Genomic DNA, 21,281 nt, shown 5'->3' with positions numbered 1-21,281 from the left:
ACTGCGCCAAAGTTGGGTCCTTATGTTTGCCAGACCTTTGCCCAAGTTGGGCATTCCTCTGGCGTGCTACCTGGGAAACTATATCTCTAAAAATGTATTACGATACATATCGGAAATAAATTTTAAAAAGAGGCAAAACGTCTTTGGAAATACAAATACAGGAATAGATATTGGCAAGGTCAGAAATGCAAATACTGAAATACTGATACTGCAATACGTTTTCAAATTTGTTTGAGACGCGAAGTGAGACGAAGCTTGAATCGCAAATTTTGGTGCCAAAATTACTTTCCCGCAGGCTTGGAATTTCGCCTTAAAGGTAGTGGTTCCCGACGAAGAGGAATCTCCAATGGGCTCAAAAAACGTTCCATCAAGGATTAACCGCGGTCCCTTCCCTGACATCCTGTCTTTCTGACAGTAAGGTGATAAGGCTTCGACCTCTAAAAAACTTCCATGTCACCCTAAATCCCATCAAAACGTCACTACGCTCCTGTCCAATAAGAACGCCCCTGTCAAGTCATTGCAGGACGTCACGGTAGAATGAACTGGTATTTTGTAATCTGAAGGTGTGGCATTGAACATTGAACTTCACCACACCGGTGTATGGAAGGACAATACGTACTTTCCTTGTACGTGACCTCGGGGAAAATCGTGCATGCAGTTGTATTTGGAATTTTGGTGAATATGAACCACCTGAAAGGGCATCTTGAAACCCATGTCTTATCTTCTGTTATGATTGAAAAACCAATACGGAGGAATCGCTGTTGTGACAGTCCTTCCGGCCGACCCGCCGACGCTATGAGGCATGGATGGCATTCCTCAAGTCTTGCCTAGCATCATCAAAACAGAGGCCCTTGTGGATTGCGACTTGAGATTGCCGGCACAGGTGCGACCTCTCCGAGATACAGCCCTCTCGAGACGAGTCTTCTCAGATGTACGAAGTCTGGAATGGCACAGCGAGGCCACGTCTGGCCTCCTTCCTGGGTATCGGATCACCAGAGTAGCGGGTCACATTCACGTCGACTGATAACGTACCTTTGAGCCGTGCATTATTACGGGCGCGGACGCATTCGGATATCTGTTGAACTTCACTGCGTGAGTCCTGCTTCTATTTCAAGTCAACCACCGCCAGGCTCGTGGTGCAACGGACTGTTACTCAGATTTGCCGGCTGGTTGTACTGTGTGTGTGTGTGTAAGCTATGGCAAGAGAGTTGATTAGCAGCGGGCATTGGCTGCCAGCAAACAATGACTCATAAAATCCTTACCTAGGGACCTGCGGCAGTGGATCTCCGACTCCACTCCTGACACGCTACCTGGTTCGAGTCCTCGACTACACAACACCTCTCAGAAGAGAGAATAGGACGCATATAAAAATAGTTTCGTGAATCGGACGGGTAGTTGGTCAGCATAGTCACAATACCCCGGGACCTCCTTGAGCTTAAATCCCTCAGAAGAAAAAAGTGAAAAGAAATGGCGTTCTGACATTGTGCTTTTTGTGATTTTTTTTCTTTTCAGGAAGAGAGAGGGGGGGATATTTCTGAAGAAATGTAACGAAACACATTTCATCCTGATTGTATCGCGATACAAAGAAATATCCCAAATGTATTTCGATAGCAATAGAGATACTGGTAAAAAAATGTAATGCGATACAGAAATAGACACGACATGTTTTTTTGGTAATACTATCGCTATACATTTGTATCGCGATATTGCCCAACCCTGACCCAGGGACGGAACAAAACGTATTTTTAGCGGCATTTGCTAGTGTGTGTCGCTGCAATTCCAGAAGCGAATTTCCGGATTCCGCAAACCAACATCTTCCTTTAATGAAACGACTGAATTAATATTTATAATATATAATTCTCTCTGGATATAAAATAACACTGCCTTTTCAAATATTGCGCATTGTTTACTCTCATCAGAGTCTATCTAAGCTAGTAAGAAGCCGTTAAAGATTCATGAGACTGCTTCTCAGACGTGTTATGTCTTAACATATTTATTGTTTATTCGAGCTTCATAAGAGAGATATCAATATGCAGTTCACCCATTTTGTTCGCCTGTTAAATAATATTTCCGATTAATAAACCACGAAGGACGGACGAAATCAAATTGACGCCCTGTTTTTATCATTCGTGCCTTTAGCAATTTATAGATAAATGTTTGTAGATGTGCAATGAAGCTAGATTGATGCAACTCGTTCTCACAAAAATGACGTAAACACGCTTGTATGCAATGTATGGCAAAACATATTTCTGAACATATTATATACCAATTCAAATGTTTTATCATATGTAATGGCATGCTTGATTTATAATTTGGGCGCACTAAACAAAAGAGGATTTTCATTTTGCTTTTAAATATTGTATTGGGCTTCTGAATTAAAGCATTAAACCTTTAGTAATGTTTGGCTTTTTGGTGGGCTCCTAAAGCTTCGGAGGTTTCACACTTCGTTTTTGTGCAATTATTTTGGTTTAAAGCACAGCAGAGGAGGGACGCCATTGAATGAACTAAGATCTGTTTTACACAAATTGTAATAATAATCTGTAGAGCCCCTAAAATAATTTACACATTTTGTTATGCGAAATAAAGCAAACTTGTTAGAGAATTACCTTTAGTCTGTGGAACATTTTACACTTAAAGCATGTAGTGTTGTCACCGAAGTCTGTGCAATTGAACGAACTGCCAAGTTTAGATAAAAAAACAAATAATAAAAAAATTTAAAAAAAGCTCGAGCCAAGTATGAATTTACGCAAATGAACCCCTCTTGAAATCCTAGTGCTCAAAATAAAGTGCCCGCTTCAAGTAAGTTTTGCTTAGTGACCTGATTGCGAGTAATTTTCGGTGTACTACCATGCTAATATAAATATTTTGCGGTGATTTTTATGAATCAACTAAACCAAGATTTCAACTAAGTGAACTGTTGTTTCGAAAGTAAACTAAAACCGAACTGCGTAACAGCATAATAAAAGCCGTTTTAGATGAAACCCTACTGAAAAAAAAAAAAAAAACATTTGGCGCCTATATGAAAATAAAACGGGTCCATACCGGTAACAGTTTAGCCATACCGGTCATCAGTTTGTCAAGGGGGTCGGCCGTATGACTCAAAGGGTTCCCCCGTATGAGCCATAACGGTCACCTATTTGGACAAACAGGTCACTCCTTTGGCAAACGGGTCGCTCGTCTGGGCAAATGGGCGACTCGTTTGGGCAAAGTTGTCGCACGTTTGCTCAAACCGGTGACCATGTTGCAAACTGTACCGGTTTAATCAAACGGCTCTCCGGAGCCCGTTTGATATCGAACGTACAGTTCGGCGGCGTGGGCACACCTAGCGTTTCAGCCGTGGCAGCCAATGTTTCCGGAAGGCTGGGAGCGCCGGTTCATCGATTTCAGATCGTCCGCGTAATGCAAGTAACTATATTTATATTTCAATTGCGCTGATGTTCGCTTATAGTGCAACTAAAACCAACACCTTTTTTTGTTATTGTTTTACGTAAACGCGCGACGTTGGTGAGCCGATATTTTTGACAGAACTTTAAAACTTTGTCCATCTTTGTTGCTTCAATTTATTTATTCAGCTCGAATCTCTCTCGCAGAAGACGCGACCGCTTAAAAGAATGTACGTCTAGACTCCGTTTCAATTTAATTCAAGACGCAGCGAAGGTAACACGCGTACACGCGGCTGCAAGAACGTCGAGCATTGCGAGAGCACGCCCGCCGTTGCAGCATTCAAACTATGAGCTTGCGCTGAGTACTTTCTTCGCTCGGGCGCAAGCCGAGCTCCTGGCCGCCCCGCCGTCATTTCCAAGGCTCGAGCGTGCTAAAATGCGCGCGCGTGTTTCTTTTTCGAGGCTACAAAAACACATCTCACTGGAATGCCTGGGGAGAGGGAGAGGGGCTGTCCCTGTGGTCCTCGCCCCCTCCCTCCTCTCTTGTCACCCGTCACGTGACGCGAAGCCGCGCGCGAGCTACACGCTGATAAGCATCGAGATCCGGAAGGGTGCACCTGGCAGCCGCTCCTTTCTTTGTCTGCTTGTTGTCAGTTCCAGCTCGAACTTCGCTCGTCCACCTGCTTCGATCTGTCGCCTAACCCTGCGGTCTTATTAGGATGTCTCTCGACAACGTATTGGATGTGTACGAAAGCTATCAGTCTTCGAAAAGTCCTATGCGTATATCGGCAACAAGCGATTTTTCAAAGAAGTCAGGAATTCTTGCGGTTTGGTTGGGTTCGGCAAATGACAGCTTGTGCGCCACATCGTGTTGAAATTTCCAAGTAGCCGTTCCCTCTCATATGTGTTTGTGTGGTTGTCCTGCTTTGACCGTGTCGACAAATATTACGGCTTACATCTTTCAAGTCAGCTATTTTTATGGTAAGTGCACTGCAACCTACTTCTTGGCAACGATTGACCGTTCTTCTACTCATACTCTTCCAGATAATCTATATAATTATGCAGCCACTATTCTCGCGGCAGCCGGGCGAATAATTTCCCGAATGTCTACCTTCATAGTCTGCAATTACCTCGGTTCTTGTTTGGTTTGCTATCTTCTCAGTTGTATAAAAGCATAGAGTGCCTCTCACATTTCACAGATTGCTTACACGTTTGTACTTGTCTACAGAAGACGTAATAAACTTTGAGGAGAATTGAAAACAATCTTTTGCGTCTGTTTTCCTGTCCATTTGCAAGCACCTATGTGAGCACATTTGTTCTACGTGTTTCCTCCCTGTTATAAATAGGTTTATGAGTTTCGGAGCGTCTTAAATAAGTTTTAGATAACCAACCTACCAGACGATCCCCATTTAGGGCTAGCGCATAATTTCCCGATTCGAATGGCACGTTCAAACGTGCGGTCACGTGCAAGGTCGAACGGGCACCCGTATCAAACGGGCACCTGTATCGAATGGGTACCGTTTCGAGCGGATACCGTTTCAAACGGCTACCCGTACCCCATAATCACGTTTGATCCAAACGGTTCGACAAGTTTGCACCCGTTTGATTTACCAGTTTGCCACCCGTTTGAATATCAAATGTTTTTTTTTCAGTAGGGACCGGAACAAGAACAAATATTTTCATAACATCTCTCGCAATGTTCAGTATTTACTTCAGTGATTTAATACGTGGAAATAGCTTGTGCGGCCCATTAACGGGATATACGTTTATTGTCGAAAGCTGAATGCTACTTACAGAAAAAGGCGGTTTTGTGAGCAACTTTATCATACATATATTACAGCTACTGTTAATTTAATATGCTGCTGAATAAGACCGTAATATATCGTTTTTTTTTCACATCCGCACTAAAGATATATTACAGACGCCTTACAACCAAGTAGAAATACGTTTATTTTATAATTCAGGTTTATTCAAATCAATACTACAACTCGTTTGAATTTACGCTCACATATTATCTTTGTAATCTCGTCATAATAAAAACTCAAGAAGCAATCTTATTCCTGCGCCCATTAAAAAACTATCAAATAATTAGAGTAAAAGAGCTCAAATACAAAAAGCCGAGAACAAAAATATACGCATATACTTGGCTACACTAAAGAACTTAGGGAAGGTAGCATATTCCATTCTTTAGGGGGGAAATCGCCGTCGCTGCGGCACTTGAATTATAATAAGGAGGGAGAGTTTCGGAAAGAAGAGAATGAGTAGACTGCAGCGAAACCCCGCGACTGAGAAGATCTGACAAAACTCGTCGGCCCCGAACTGCGAAAATACTTTGATCTGTTTGATGCTTTTCGGAACAATTTCTTGACATATTTCGCACTGTATTTTCGATCAGAGTCTTCTGAATTATTTATCAAGCAGAGGCGTTGCTCAAAAGAACTAAAACTTTAAAACTGGATGGAGCTAAAGTCGGAGCCGTGAACGTCAGCTTGCGGAAATGCGCTCCTCTGTAAAAAAATGCAAAACAACATCGTGGCATTTACAAAAGTTAATCTCTGGAGAAAAAAGAAAGCTGTGTTAACGTTCTTTTTATTATATTTGCTTACATGGTATGAAACACGAAGTTCTTACTCCTTTAGACAACAGAGAGATGCTCCAGTAAAAGAGGCGATCTGTATACTTAGGTGACAAACTTATAAGCACAATGTTCCTTCGCACAAATAGCAGATCATTTGAACTAGCCAAGCAATGTGAAATTCAAATATGAGCGAAAACGAGATGTAGTCAAATTATACTCATCTGAAGCACTATTATTATGTTACTGTGAAGCATTTCATGTAGAATATGACTTTGTCTGCTTGATATCTTGATTTTGATTAATCAATTGGGGTCTCATTTCAAATTCATATAGATAATTACTTATAGGAAGAGAAGCCTTGCGGTTTCACAATTCGCTCCTAAAATAATACATATTATAGACTACTCCACGTTGCAGATCGCTGTAAATGGAGCACTGGAACAGACTCAGATACACGCAGTCCATTTCAAGCGTAATAAAGCAAACTAACCCTCAATTAAATAATAAAGCCTTTGAGAATATTTTATTCCTTCCAGAGATGTGGGGAATTCTAATATTAAATGTATGTATGTATGTATATATGTATGTATGTATGTATGTAGGCTTTATTTCAGACGAAAGAGAAGTCTGGGCGGCTGGGATAAAAGAAGACAAACTTGTCTTCTGACGGGACCCCAGCCCCTAGTTGTTTTACAGCACTCAGCACAAAACAAAACAAATACTAAAATAAATTATATTCCTAACGGGCACATGTAGAAAATATAAATGAATGCATCTCAAAAGCCGGGATAGGAACTGCAGATCGATTGTGAATATTCGATAATATTGTATTACTTTTATATTAAAAGGATCAGCAACCAAGCCCCCTAATAGCTTATAAAAGAACATTTGGAGGCCTCCTCTGTTTCTTTTTGTGGGGTGAGTATCGCTATGGCCCTTGATTTCATTATGACTTATCATAGTATAGATGATATTGCAAAACTAATTGATGCAGGTGAATGGTAAATTTCCGTCCATCCACGTGCAACTTTCTGTTGAAGCTTAACACCTTCAAGTGACTTCTTTTTGGCATCGAGACATTTGAGAGATGTAACCAATAGGCACTATTTTGAAAGTTTACTGTGTATATTGCAGTAGCATAGGTATACTATTATAAACTATAGAAAACGTTCAAAATCGTAGACATGTAAAGAAAACGTACAATAGCAAATACCATCACCTTTATAAAACTGAGGCAGAAAAAAAAAAACTGACAACCTTAAATAAATCCCAGAGAAGGTGAGCGCACAGGCAAGCAGCTGAAAAAGAAACTCTACCGTTGTCTCTTTTTTCATTTTTATTTCACGGTTTAGCTGAAGCAACCAGTACCGACTTTAATCTTAATCGTGAATAAGCAAGGAGCTACCAGTGTTCGTTATTTTCGAATAAACCTCAATTTATTTTAGACATAGTTTTAATCTAACCTCTTAGACCGGGTAGAACCAAAACAATGAACAAAAACGACACGCATTTACGTTCCTGGTATCAGGTCTGTGGTGAATATGGTATACGCAATTTTACATTCACCTCAAATAAGAGCGAGATTATGACATTATTTGCGAGAAACGCGACCGCATAAATATTTCGCCAATTCAAATTGATCCAAAACACTGAAATTTTTGGATAGACAATAGCCAGAAAGTAATCGGGGGTAATTCTCATTCTTCTTATCAGGGCGCAGGCTCAGCAGTCCGGATTAGATTGCACTTCAGCTTTCAACTCTCGGAAGATCGACGAAAGTTGCGCTTATGTTGTTAACGCACGTTCAGGGTAAACGTTTATTGGTGTCACTAAGCAGACCAATTTAAGCTTGTGATTATGATAGTTAACATACCGGCGCCAAGTTTACACAATGTTTTTTTTTTATTCCTTCTTCATGCTGCATTTAAGTAAGAGGTATAAAGTTTCGTAATGTAAGCCATAATCCCGGAGAGTTCGTTGGAGTATGAAAGGGGGCACACTGCTGTGTCTTTAATGCCCTGACTAACCCGGAAGTCCTGAGCATTATTTTTCTTGCCCTAAAGTCGAAAGTGTGTAAATCAATACAAGCATCTAGTAAAATCTAGGGCATCGCTAAGTTGAAAATACCTGTCTAGCTAAAGTAAAATCATTTAAACTGTAGGTACTCAAAATTTACAAGTACGATCGATTTCTGAGATAAAAAAAAGTACCTGAGAAAAAGGCTAATTACTAATTCCAAAGAATTTGATATTTAGCATCAATACACTTCGATACACACCGAATTTGTTGTAAAAATAAAATTAAAAGAACACCACCCGATTTTTGTTAAAACAAAACGCGGAAAACAAGTCCAATTTATATTCCACAGTTTCTTCCTCCTCACATGTACCACGAATGACAATTGAATAATAAGAACTAATCGCAAATTGTGAATGACTTCTAGCAGATGTGACATATTCTGTGCTATTATTCTTTGTAAGCCGCACGTCGAGTTTAAATATGTTTTTATTACAAAACGCACGCAGCACCACTGCATAAAAATAATTGCATTCTAAACATACCCAGGTGTTCACTTTCCCTCGGACATCTCGAAGCGACACTTCCTGCGATATAGAGAGTAGCAAAAATAGAAATTTGAGAATCTGAAGAAAACGCTGTAGCTAGGCAAATGATGAAGCCGAAAACAGGCGCACTCCCTAAAAAAATCTCTACAATATGGCGTTGAGCATAACACGAGCACTTGACACGTCATCCTCAGCAACACACACCAGGCATAATTTCAGGTCTAAAAATATTGCGATACAAAAAATGGTGTCACTGTTGAACCCGACTGACGAACTCGTGCTCCCAAGCACGAGTTTGCAAGAGGGAACTAGAGTGGAGCTAGTTCAGAGTCCATAGTTTGCCTGACCGTCAGCGTACCTGTCTTTTCTTGTTAATTTGCGCCAAACCACTCTTAATATTTTTAATATTGTCATTCACTTGGTTTCCTGCCCTGCACGTTTCACTGATATATGGTCTCCAAGTGTCATTCGGAAAGGGGAAGAGGAGGAGGATATGCAGTTTTTGAGCTGTTCTTTGTTGGCCAGATGATAATTAAAGATTATTTTAACTGCCCCATATGTATGACCGTCGTCCTGACATATTCAAAAGATTTCCCAGGGCAATCTTCATACATTATTTTGACCTAACCACCAATCTTTCTTTTTTTTTTCTTCAAATGCAACTATTTAAAAATATATCGGCATTGTAAGTTCCTGTATTTAAAAAGAAAAGAAGCCAAGCATGACCTCTCTAGTTTTAGAGCGCAGCTCTTAGGCTCTCGTTCACGCTTATGGTGGCGCCGCCGGCGGCGTAATTGCCCGGTAAATTTAGCGGGAAATTGAATTGGTGTTGAGGTCACGTGACGACGATTTCCAGCTCAATATAGCGGGGAAATTACGCGAGGACGCGAGGGTATGGATAGAGGAGAAAGGGAGGGCACGGAGGAGGAGGAAAAAAGGAGAAGTTGAAGGAGTGGAAGAAGAGAAGGGGAGGAGAGGAAGAGCTGAAGAGTAGGGGAGGAGTGGACGAGGAGGAGGAAAGGAGAAGGAGGAGAAGGAAAGGAGGAGGAAGGGGGAAGATGAGGAGGAAAGAGGGGAGGCGGAGGAGCAGAGGAAGAGGGGAGGAGGAGAGGAGGAGAAGCAAAGGAGGGGAAGTGCATACCTTCCCCTCCGTACCCTCCCCCCCTCTTCCTCAAGAGCTGCGCTCTTATTTTGCATAACAGAAATTTGTGAACGTTTTTCATTTTTTCTTTGGAGTGAAAAAAAATATAGAAGTACCAGAAGAAAAACAATTACCGGCGCCATTTCACGGATGCTAAATTCTCCTTAGCACCATCTATGTTCTTCTACCAGAAGAAAAAATGTTCGATTTTATTTTACCTACTGCACTATGTGATAATTGCATAATACACTACAATTTTTTTTATATAGAACACTAAGCATTCAGTTACAAATTAGTGGTTGTTTGATATTTCCTACAAAAATAAAATTATTCAAATATTACAGAGCTTCAAATATTTTGAATTATTTGGAAACCATTTTGTTTCCCTGCAATAAATGGCGGCAGCCTAGAGAAATAGTTTCTTTCGTTGTCAAAACTAGCTTAACTAATTCCTATAAGCAATGGAAATAGTGCTAAATAGCTATATCACTGTCGAGCAGCAGTAATTATTAAAGTATATGAATTCTATAAGGTTACAAATCTGAAATTTCTGAGTATGGAAACCCAACACGTTTTTGGAAAAGTATTTTGCCATATTAGTTAGTTCCAGCACTTCACGAAGACACCAAATATAGGTGTCAACGATATTTAGGGCGCTAATAATTTTTATAGGTTCATTTATTCAAAAAATTTAATGAATATTTCCCATGATAATAGGAATATAAGTAATATAATTAAATATTGATGCTACAATAATTTGAAGTTGCTACATGGTCACCTAACATTCTAGGCCATAAAAGCAGGAATGTTATTTTCCGCAGAATCAGGCATACGTGCGATGCTGTTTAAAAATAAGTTCTGATTACTCTTTAGAAAAGGAATTTAGCGTCAACCTTCGCCTCAAAGCTTGATAAAGAATCCACCATGAAAACACATAAAATCGAACAATTGATATGCAACATCGATAAATAGATCGCACAAAATTAAATCACAACTTAGACGCTTTCGAGTTAAAGTCAAAAGAGAAAAGGCACCAAAAAAAAAAAAAAAAAAAACGACAAGAACAACAAAAAATATTTAGTAGTTGTTTTACAGGTCTCTGTCCCCGTATCATAAGAAATTGCTTTCAGCTTTCCTTTACTGTTCTCACCGACGATAATTGTATTGTCTGGCAAGCTATTGAGTAAATAAGTAAATTTAAATACTATTGAGCGCTAAGTACAATTGAATATTTAAGTAAAAATACTTCAGAGATTTATATCACTCCAAACAAGATCACAAAAAAACTTCTTTTTTGTGTCGTTTTTTTTTTTACATCTTAAAAAGGAAACGCTTCGTACACCAGTGTCCCGAAAATGCGAGTTCTGTCTAGTTATTTTAAATTTGTCGCCAAACAGAACTCACTTTTTGATTATTTGACGATTCCGCTCACAAGCCTAACTTAAAAAAAAAAACGATGAATGGGTAATATTTTAGTGTTATTGATCATATTAAATCAAGGACCAATTCCAGTTCAATATCAGTATATTTGACAATGCTTCTGTTGTTTCTTAATTCACTTAGCGTACAAACTCAATATACTAATTTGTTTTAATTAGCTTAGTCTATTAACGGTTGCGAAGAACATATATTACACAGTCTGTTACCCTCTGCGATATTCCGAAAGCTCTAAATGAATAGCTCGTTTATTTCCAGAATAATATATCACCATCAAATATTTTCCCCGCGATCACAAAGTGATTTCGAAACTTCTTGCGCATTTCGAACAACCAGTCAATGCGAATACGGCTGAGTCAACTTATAACGCCCTCCTGGGTCTGGAAAATGCATTTTATTTGTTTTAATAATCTTCATTCAAAGGATTTTACCTCGAGGTTACGCGGAAGGCCCCATCATTTACCAAAGTATTTTATATACGAATCACGCACATCACTTCATATCAACTGATACGGAGGACCCGCTGATGAGATTGGCGGTGGTTGACTGTTATTTCAGGCAAGACGCTTAATATTTTGACTTTTCTACGTATGCTCCTTTTCTCCTGTGAAAATCACCAATTTTAACCCATGGGGAATCCTGCATGCATCATTTTCTCAACACGCACCCTGTTTTCGGGGTCTGCAATGGTTGCCAGCAATGCGCTGCTCTCTGTGCGTGCTTCTTTTGATCTGTAAAGGCCATCGTCGATACACCACATTTGCTGCGAAACTCCTACATCTTTGAATTAAGTGACTTACATTACTCGTCGCCTTTAAGGTAGGCGTATAATACAGAGTTCGTTCAGAGCATAAAATGAATTAAGCTTAAATGTACGACTCATTTCCCGCCTTTTGTTATCTAGAATTAGTTATGTCTCGGTGTGTGTATTAGGCACCTATCATAAGCTACTTCCCAAGAAACATTACCCATAATTCAATGCGTTATTTCTTGTTTTCAATAAAAAAACAAGGCACTTTCCGTAACCTTCTATAGTTGCGTTTCCACTTTTCAGCAAGTGCATGTCCAATAACAAGGCAGGGAATCATACCAACGAGGATGATCACCAAAACATTGAGGTGTAGTGCACGTACCCTTGCATTTTTTTTCTTTTCGCAGCATTCGCTTCAATTTGTGAACTTTGCAACTCCTTCGGCTCTTGTTCCAAATCACCTTATATCTGTTAACTTTCTCCGTTCAAACGAATCTTCACGAATTATATACTATTATATGTGCTGTTATGCAGAGAAGCCGGGAAAAAAATAATCATAAACATCAAACATCTTTCGAAGCACCCCGGGTAAGCTTCTGGAAAGAAGGTCCCCTCTCGCAGAACTGTCGTAGAATCTAAGATAATTCAGCTAGGAATATTGTCTTTGCGCGTTAGATCACATACGCTAAAAGATGCTTTAGCAATGTAAACTTAGGCTCTGAGCAACGGGATCAACTTCCTCGGGGTATCACCGTTCAGATTAGCCCAACTCAAACAAACACCTTCTTATCATTTTTTTTATTCTGCATGAGCCTCCTAACTGACGACAATCGCAGCTTAATCGAGACGTGGACACTCATAGCCTAAGCTTCTCACATTCTTGTATTGATACCAGGAAGAGCCTTCACGTTCTGGAAGGTGAGAGACCCATCGTCGTAACCGGCTCCTTTCGCCGCCCAGCAAATATGTTTGCCAAACATCTTAGTCCAAATCCAGGGAAGATTTAGGCAAACACGACTCCTCTTTGAACATGAACTGAATCGCCCGTGGAACCCTAGAAGAGAGGACGTTCCTTTTCGGCAGTGTTTTGTTCAAGCTCTTTTTTTTTTCTAGACAGAGTGGAGTTCATCGCTCCTCTGTACAAGCTACTACTAAAACATCTCCCTATCTGCTAGGATACTTCTGGAAACTCAAAAGGTGGTAAGTATATCGCAATACCAAATCGTTGTTGATAATATATGCTGCGAAGTGTGATATATTATTCCGCGATTACCTCTCCTCTGCTTGGTAATGCTCTCCTTAGAAAAAAAAAGTTTGCACGACGGAAGCGATCAACCGAAGTGTAACAAAATTATTTCTAGCTGTTGCTTAATTGTCTTCACCGCTTCATTTTGGTCAGTCAGAGTTAGTACGTCTTTCATCTGAGATATTGGGCATAAAAAGAAAGTTATCTCATTTGTTTGCAGTCGTCGATAATCAGTGAGCTGTACGCAAAATGTTCAGGCTGTGGTTCCGATTCTGACACTCTCGTACTTATATTGGTGTATGTTTATATTGATAATACATTTAATTTGCAAGGTTTCTATTGGAATTTTATAGTATATGGTGTTGTTGAAACGATTTTATATGAATTCAATATATATATATATATATATATATATATATATATATATATATATAGAGAGAGAGAGAGAGAAATGCAGTGTTACGGTAGAAAACAAACCAGGAGGATTTTATTCGACGTTTCGAGGTCTTCGTCAGAAATATGGTTACAAGAAAATTGTGGTTCTATTTTTACAGTTCTTAAAGGGGAGAGAGTTCGCATACAAATAAACTGAGTAGGGAGAACAGATAAGGGTACACCAACCAGAATCTCACACAAAAGAAGGGATGAACTCTAAGTCGAGGGCAACCGTACATGGAAGTCACAAAATACAAAATTAGCACAATACAAAAAAAAGTGCGAGGAGGAGAGTAGGTGAAGAACCGAATGGAACACTTCGCATAAAGAGAAAAGAAACTGGATACGGAGAACACAAAATAAGGGACGAAATCTAAGTCGGGGGAAGCCGCACATGGAGGTCGCCAAATACATAGGTGACACATCAAAAGTAGTAGGAAGTACAGAAATACAGGATGTACGGGAATTAACTAAACAACACAATAAAGGAACGAAAACGCACAGTTCAGTTCTAGCTCCAAACTCAGTACCACAAAATTCTAGGTCCAAATGGTTGATTATTAATGGTCGTTATCATACTATTTATTCGATAGCGCCTCAATCGATGCAAGTATTCCCGGGCTTCTATTTATTCCTTCTTTTACTGTGTTAAATCGGTATTTAAGATATGACTGTCGTTGTTCGCGTTCCCGATTTGATTTGAATCCAGACTCGAAAAGTGTAACAGATAATTTATCGAATGTGATCCTGAAAGTTGAGATTTTTTGAAATTGGCAGACTCGGCCGGTTTTTACGTGCGATCTGTGATTGTTAAAACGTAGCCTAAACGCTGTCTCGGTTTGTCCCATATATTTTTTTTCACACCTCACACTGTAGCAGATAGATTACAATGGAAGAGTCACATGTAAGCTGCCCTCGGATTTTTATTGAGAACTACGAATGCGTGCAATTGGCCATGTTAGTTTCTCGCATATGTTTGCAGACCAGGCATCCTGCTTTCATGCACGGTCGGCATCCGTTATTTGGTTGGGACGAATTCAGTCAGGGGTTCACTAGGCTGTCTCTAAGGTTGCGTGAACGTCTGTAAATTACCTCGGGAGCTGATGGGAATGACGTTTGAGGTGTTCGCTTTGTTTTGAAATGTTATAATGTCGCCTTATAATAATATTTACGTTGGGAAAATTCATACTATAGGTTAGACATAAATTCGTTCGCTGCGCGTTGCACTGAGGAGGGCGGTCCTCCAGAAGGTCAGCACGGTTTAGTTGGGCGGCTTTTTGAATCGCGTTGTTAATGACTCGCGGAGGATATTTTTGGTTTTCCAGTGCGTTCTTCAGATGATGAGAGCTCAATTGGAAGTCCTCTTGCCGTGAGCATACACGTTTGAAGCGGTAGGCCTGGCGGTAGGGTATACCACTCTTACAATGACGTAAATGGTCGCTTTCGTTGTGAAGTAATTTTTGCCGATCTGTGGGCTTACGATAAAGATTAGTTGTAAGCTTCTCTTTTTTGTAATATTACAGTGGTATCCAAGAAGTTGATACTGGTCTGAGAATAAGTGTGAGGGAAGCAGATGGTTGGATGTACAGTGTTGAACTGATTTATATATTATAGCAGCTTATTTTCTGTGTGCGGCCAATTACGAAAAATGTCATCTATAAACCTCTTATAGATCAGTGGTTGTAAAGAACAGTCAGAGAGGAATTTGGTCTCCAGTTTACCCAAAAATATGTTGGCATGACTAGGTGCCATCTTTGTACCCATCGCAGTGCCTTTAAGCTGCCTATAATATTCTTCGTCGAATTCGAATGAGTTCAGTTCTAAGACTAGGTGCATGAGGGTTGCAATTACATGACTATCAGAGGTGTCTACTTGTCTGTGTTGTTCGTACATTTCAATTAGAGAGGCTATTCCGTCGTCATGTGGGATATTGGTGTAGAGAGATGATACATCTAGGTTGACAAGATACGACCCCTCCAGTGCACGCAAATAAAAAATGTCTCTCATTAAAGCGATCGTATTCTTGCTATAAGAGTCCAAAGTGAAGGGTATGTGCCTGATTAAGCTGTCTAAGTATCCCGATTTCGGTTCAGTTATTGTATCTGATCCTGACAAGATTGGTCGACCTGAGTTGCCGGCTTTATGGATTTTTGGGAGCATGTAGAAGCGACCAGAGGAAGAATGACTTGGATTCATTGTATTGTATTCATTATTAGTTATTTTTCCTTGTTCTAGAAGATCCTTTAGGGCCAAGATTGCGACGTGTTCTGCCGTAGGGTCGCCCGTAAGACGCTCCTAGAACTTTCGATCGGTTAGTTGGCGGTGGCCTTCTCGGATGTAGTGATCTTTTTTTTAGAATGCCAATTGTCTCACCTTTATCTTCGGGTTGTATTATAATATCACTCCTAGCCGCTGGTAATTTTAGGTATTCTTCCTCACAGTTTGTTAAGTTGTCGCTCTTTCTCCCGTGATATACAGGGTGCCTTTTTATTATTGCAGATTTCTTTAAAAAAAAGCCATGAATGCTACACTTACGCGGCTTGTGGTAGTAAGTTATACACCCAAGAAGACATTATGTGAGTGGCTAATCTTTTCGATAAGTCGGCTAATTAATTTATATTTGCTAATTAACTTTTTAATTAGTAGAAATAGACATATGGCTCCAATGAGAAACTTGCTGAGCGTCGTCCAAGACCCCTAAATCAGTCATTTTCAGAAAGGCTTTCAGCGCGTGAGAAACGTAGTAGTGAACTAAAGTTACCACTCGTGGAGCAGGTACAATTCTAGCGGCTTCGGTAAGGCGCCCGCGAAATTTGTCCGTCTCTTATCTAGCCCCAGCCTTGTTCTTTTCTTTCATGGCTTTTTATAAAACGAAACGGCCAGCATAAAAGAACACCCGATATATATATATATATATATATATATATATATATACATTTCGTTCATATGTACGGCAGGAAATGATATCTAGTTTTCTAGGATTAATATTTATCTACCGTTTGACCTCAAGTCAAACTTAATGGACCACACCCTGGTGCCTCGACGAGTATATCTCGGAGAACATAATGGCGCTTCACAACAGGGCCGAAGAGTAGGAACGAGACAACACAATGCTCTAACTTCAACTGGCTTAATCGTTAGCGCATTGTGTTGCCTCGTTCCTACTCTTCGTCCCTGTCGTGAAGCGCTATTATGTTCTCCAAGTTTCGCACCAACTCACTCAAGAATCCGCATTACTCGAGTATATCTCCTTCATTTACTTTCTACAAACTCTAGCCCACTTCTAACATGCGCGTCTGCTATCTTTTGACATAATTCTGTTTTGCATAAAAGCGAAAAGTTGAAATTTCTACACGGGTGCCAACACATTTTATAAAATGTTTGATAAAGGGATCTACCGGATTTATCTTTTGGTGTAATATCTGAATAAAAATCGAATGAAGCCAAGGTTGAATATCTAAGCAGTATTTTCAGTTTTATGCCGATTTTCTGTTTTCGATAACAGGCTGCTGAAGTCGGCTGCGGTCGTACTTAACGAAAACCGTAGAGGCCTGTGAAAGAGCGTACAAAAAGGGACGTCACACTGATGTCATATTCGACATTATGTCTGTTGCGACAAAAAAAAAAAAAAAAACAGATCAGTGTCACACTCAAAACAACGTTTCATGAAACGACTTTGTGCCTGAAACTAAAAAAATTGTACCGCGCATTGTGCGTCAGCTAAGGGGGTTGACCAGAAGCAGCGCGTCAGCAACGCTTTTATACCTTTAGGTGGGTTATGAACCAGAACAGATGACGAAAACCGAGAATATACCGCAACTTTCCAGACCGGTAAAAGTAATAGCAGAACCGACCGGGGTTTGAACCTCATTTTTTCGCCTGGTAGTCTTGTGTATTGCCAAACCTACAACTCGCGCGGCAATATATTGGAGGCGCGCGTGTAGTACATCGAATCGAATAGTGCGGTGTTATTTATAGCCCTAATATCACGAGGTAAAGTCGAGACCAACCGAATTTCTTTACAGTGTTGAAGCTGGGGTTCACACTGTGCTATTAGATTCGAAGCTATGTCCGCGCACCCCTGATATATATATATTTATATAAAGATGTGTGTAACAAAAGTATAATATATTGTTCCATAAAGTAAATTCAACGGCTGCTCCCACGGCTCTCTTTAGCCAGCAAGCTACATCTATATATACTTTTTCTTGTGATAATTCAGCCGTCTTTGACTTGTTTTGCGGTCTCCTAAAGAAGGTTCCTTACAGATTTTTTTTAATTTCTTTATCATTCGAGGTCTAACTTCATAGACAGGAAAACTTCTTAATTGACTAAACGCCGAAACATTAAAGGTGTTCAGCTCCTGTATTCGGAATATTGGGTGTCTACGTCTTACTTTCTTATAGTTTATTTCTCTAAAATTACGCCTATTTATTTTAGATTAAACAATAATTTATTTGAAATAAGCATTTAAAGGTTACCATAGCATTATTACACTTTACAGCCACTACGATAATATGCAAACCATTCTTCGTCGTACAAAGTATGCGCGGCCGAGTTTCAGATCACTGTGTTTTTTTTAATGTATTTTCCTAGCTTGTTAAATACTAAAAATGAAGTGGGTAGGCAGGCGAGCTGGTTGATGTTACAAATTTTTTTGAAAAACCGGAGACGACGGACGACGAAAATGGGAGAACAAATAAAGCAGATATTATTATTTAGTCCTAAAGGTGCCGGTTTATTCGCACAAGTGTCAGCTTTGAATCACGCTTATTTCATTATGCCTCCTGTCATACCGGCCTGTGACGCAATAACACGCGCTTTATTTTCGTAATATTATTACAAGCACACACCACTTTTGTAGTCAGAATACGCAAAGATTGTTCCTTTCTTCTGGATCCGAAACAGGTCCCAACGGAATATCATTACCGCTGATTAGTTTTGTCTCTAAAGACCGGTTCCAGCAAACTTATGTTCTGGTGCGTCGCTTATGCTAATGGTTGTGCCTCACGTGCTTCTCTTCCCCGGTTCGCGTACTCAATCTTTGTGCAAGTGAAATTACGCGAACCTGTGCAAGTGAAGGAGGTGATTACGGAAGAGCGCATGCATTTAGCGTGTAATTATGTAACGGCTGTCGTTGATTAAATTGTTGTGTGCCAATGTTTGCGTGAGTACAAACTTACCTGCATGGGAAACGGGAAATGAGTTTTTTCTTCTTTTTTCTTCTTCATCGTCATGCACGTTTTACGCACCCAGCTTTGTGCCAATTAGCTGTTTCGCTCACTAAGCCGCACGCTTTTTTTCCTTCGGGGACCTGATATTTGACAATCGACATGCAACGTACTGCGCCCGCAGCACGATGCCATTTAGCTGTTTCCCTCACTAAGCTTTTCTCACTATGAGGACGAAATAGTTGGCCGTCACATATTACCTCTCACCTGTCACTCTGAATAAATCGCTACACACGGGAATGCGTGTTACAACGTTATTTCTTTGAAAGGATGGACATTTATAAAATTGACCAATATTCTAATAGCAGAACGGAGCTCCAGGAAACCTCACCTGGGAAATGAAAATTGTGCAGCAAAAGATGCGAAAATTATTACAGCAGGTACGAGAAAAGGAGAAAAAAGACTAATAAAGTAAAGAGCTGCGCTGGTTGGTAGTTGTTAAACATACTTAGATAAAACAGCGAAAAAAGGTACAAAAGAAAGCGACAAACCGGTCAGGGCAGCCTTCTGTCCTGTCCGATTTCTCGCTTTCGTTTGTACATTTTTGCTCTCTTTTATCTCATTATGTTGGAGAAAAAAAAAGGAAAGACCAAGGAAACGACGGGCAACATAATCATTTTTTATCTCATTGCAGTAATACGCGAGTGTTTTTTTTTCCCCCGAATAATATTGCAGATTCTGACGAAATAGTGAGCAGTTGCATTTTGATGCATTAGACTAGACGTTGATACACATGTCACAGGTAACTTATACAAGTTTGTACAATGTCTTCGGTTTAATAACAAGAATTATCAGGGGTGCTTTAAAAGGCAATGTGTGCAGCGCTTACTGTCCATGCTTTTTATTCAAAGACGAAAATATTTCTCCATTTAGTAAACAAGCATTGTAGCGATACAGTGTTCCCATGGGATTTATTGACGAATGCCAGTTATAACGTTATTCCCCTGCAAATATAGGCATTTATAAAATTTACCTATTTTCTAAACAAACTTTGTTGCTTCAGAGGGCACGGCAACATCGTTAAGAACGCAACTGATATGCCTCTTCTGTTCATTCTAAATCAGGTTAATATGTCCTACAACAAAGGTTGCCTAAAAACCAGTAAATAGAGTTGATGTCGTGCTTTTCCTATACGTGTCGTAAACTAATATCGCAAAATGTTCTAAACTGCTCTTTGAAGTGTTCATATTGCTGCTCTCGGGTGATGGGGAACAGAACCCAGGACCTTACATTGAAGAATCCCTTCAGAACTAGTTGAATCGACCGAATATCATAATCGATGAAATTTAAAAAAAAAAGAAAAATCAACCCGAAACAAACTCGATTGCAAAACAAATTTGAGCAAATTTCGGAAAGAATACAACGTCGTACATAATTTACAAAACAAACTGGAATTGATGCAAAAATATTGACTGACCTAGAAGAGAGATGCCGGAAAAATAACCGAATTATTCTGGCGTTCCTAAAAATATAAGTGAGTCGGAAAAATATAAAGGAAACAGTTGTCAAGGAATTGTTTTTTCGAATGGTTAAGGGTACAAGGTGTGGGAGCATTCGATACGTCGCGTCATTCACTACACCAGCGCCACAACCAGGAGGGGCGGTGGCAAGCCAGCGGGTAGGCAGTCACTGGCGGAGAGTCAAATAAACAAGAAGATCCGTCCTATTGGTGCACTGTGCTTCGTCTGCGAGTCGCCAATACGGAAAAGCACCGAGAAAGACGGGCGGATCTAGCGGAAGCCACAATGTCGACTGGCGTGGGACTCGTCTTTATCCTGCTCCGAGAGACGTGTGACCCTTTTTGCAAGCTGCAGTTATTTTGTTTACGTAAGGCTTATTCCGCTGCAATAACAGCCGTTACCATCATACGTTTTCTAGGAAACACCTTTGGCATCACGCGCTTCTCAAGCCGAAACAACAAAGGAATGTAAATATTGTATGGCGTGCCACTAGAGCATTACGCTCGCGTCTCACTTATCGCCGACAGAGCTACTCCCCCCAGATAGGCATGCGCCTCGTGGATTCCTTGACTTTGCCTTCAATGTTTAGTTTCCGCGGTACTATTGACCCGGTAATTTGTTAGCAACCCCAATAAAGCTATACACTGCTCCCCAAGATTATAAACAAGTTAATATTTATTTGTTTGTCTCGCTTGGCTTTGTGAGGAAACATTTTGCACTTTCTGGGTCGCCCGTCAATATCGCCCGATCAGACCGAGTTCTATTCGCTCCCAGGAAGTCACACGGGGAAGCACTATCATTGAAGAAAAGTTTAATCGGTACCAATGAGTGAGTCCTAGGAGGAGAACCGAGGCTGGCTGTGGTCCAGCTCTTTCCCTGGGCTCGCTGTGGTACGGCTCTTTCCCTGGATACCGTTGGTTTCAGCCTTCTCTCTCACTTCCCTTCTTCCTTCTCTTCTCTTTCTTCTACACTTTCTCTTCCCCTCAAGCCTCAACTCCCTGGGGTCTGAACAGCTGGTCTTATTGGGTTTTCTTTGAAATATTTTTCTTGTTCAT

This window comes from Ixodes scapularis, unplaced genomic scaffold (assembly GCF_016920785.2).
Source record: "Ixodes scapularis isolate PalLabHiFi unplaced genomic scaffold, ASM1692078v2 PGA_scaffold2__306_contigs__length_199485367, whole genome shotgun sequence".
Classification (NCBI taxonomy): domain Eukaryota; kingdom Metazoa; phylum Arthropoda; class Arachnida; order Ixodida; family Ixodidae; genus Ixodes; species Ixodes scapularis.
The sequence above is the reverse complement of the archived record's forward strand: the minus strand, read 5'-3'. Positions refer to the sequence as shown.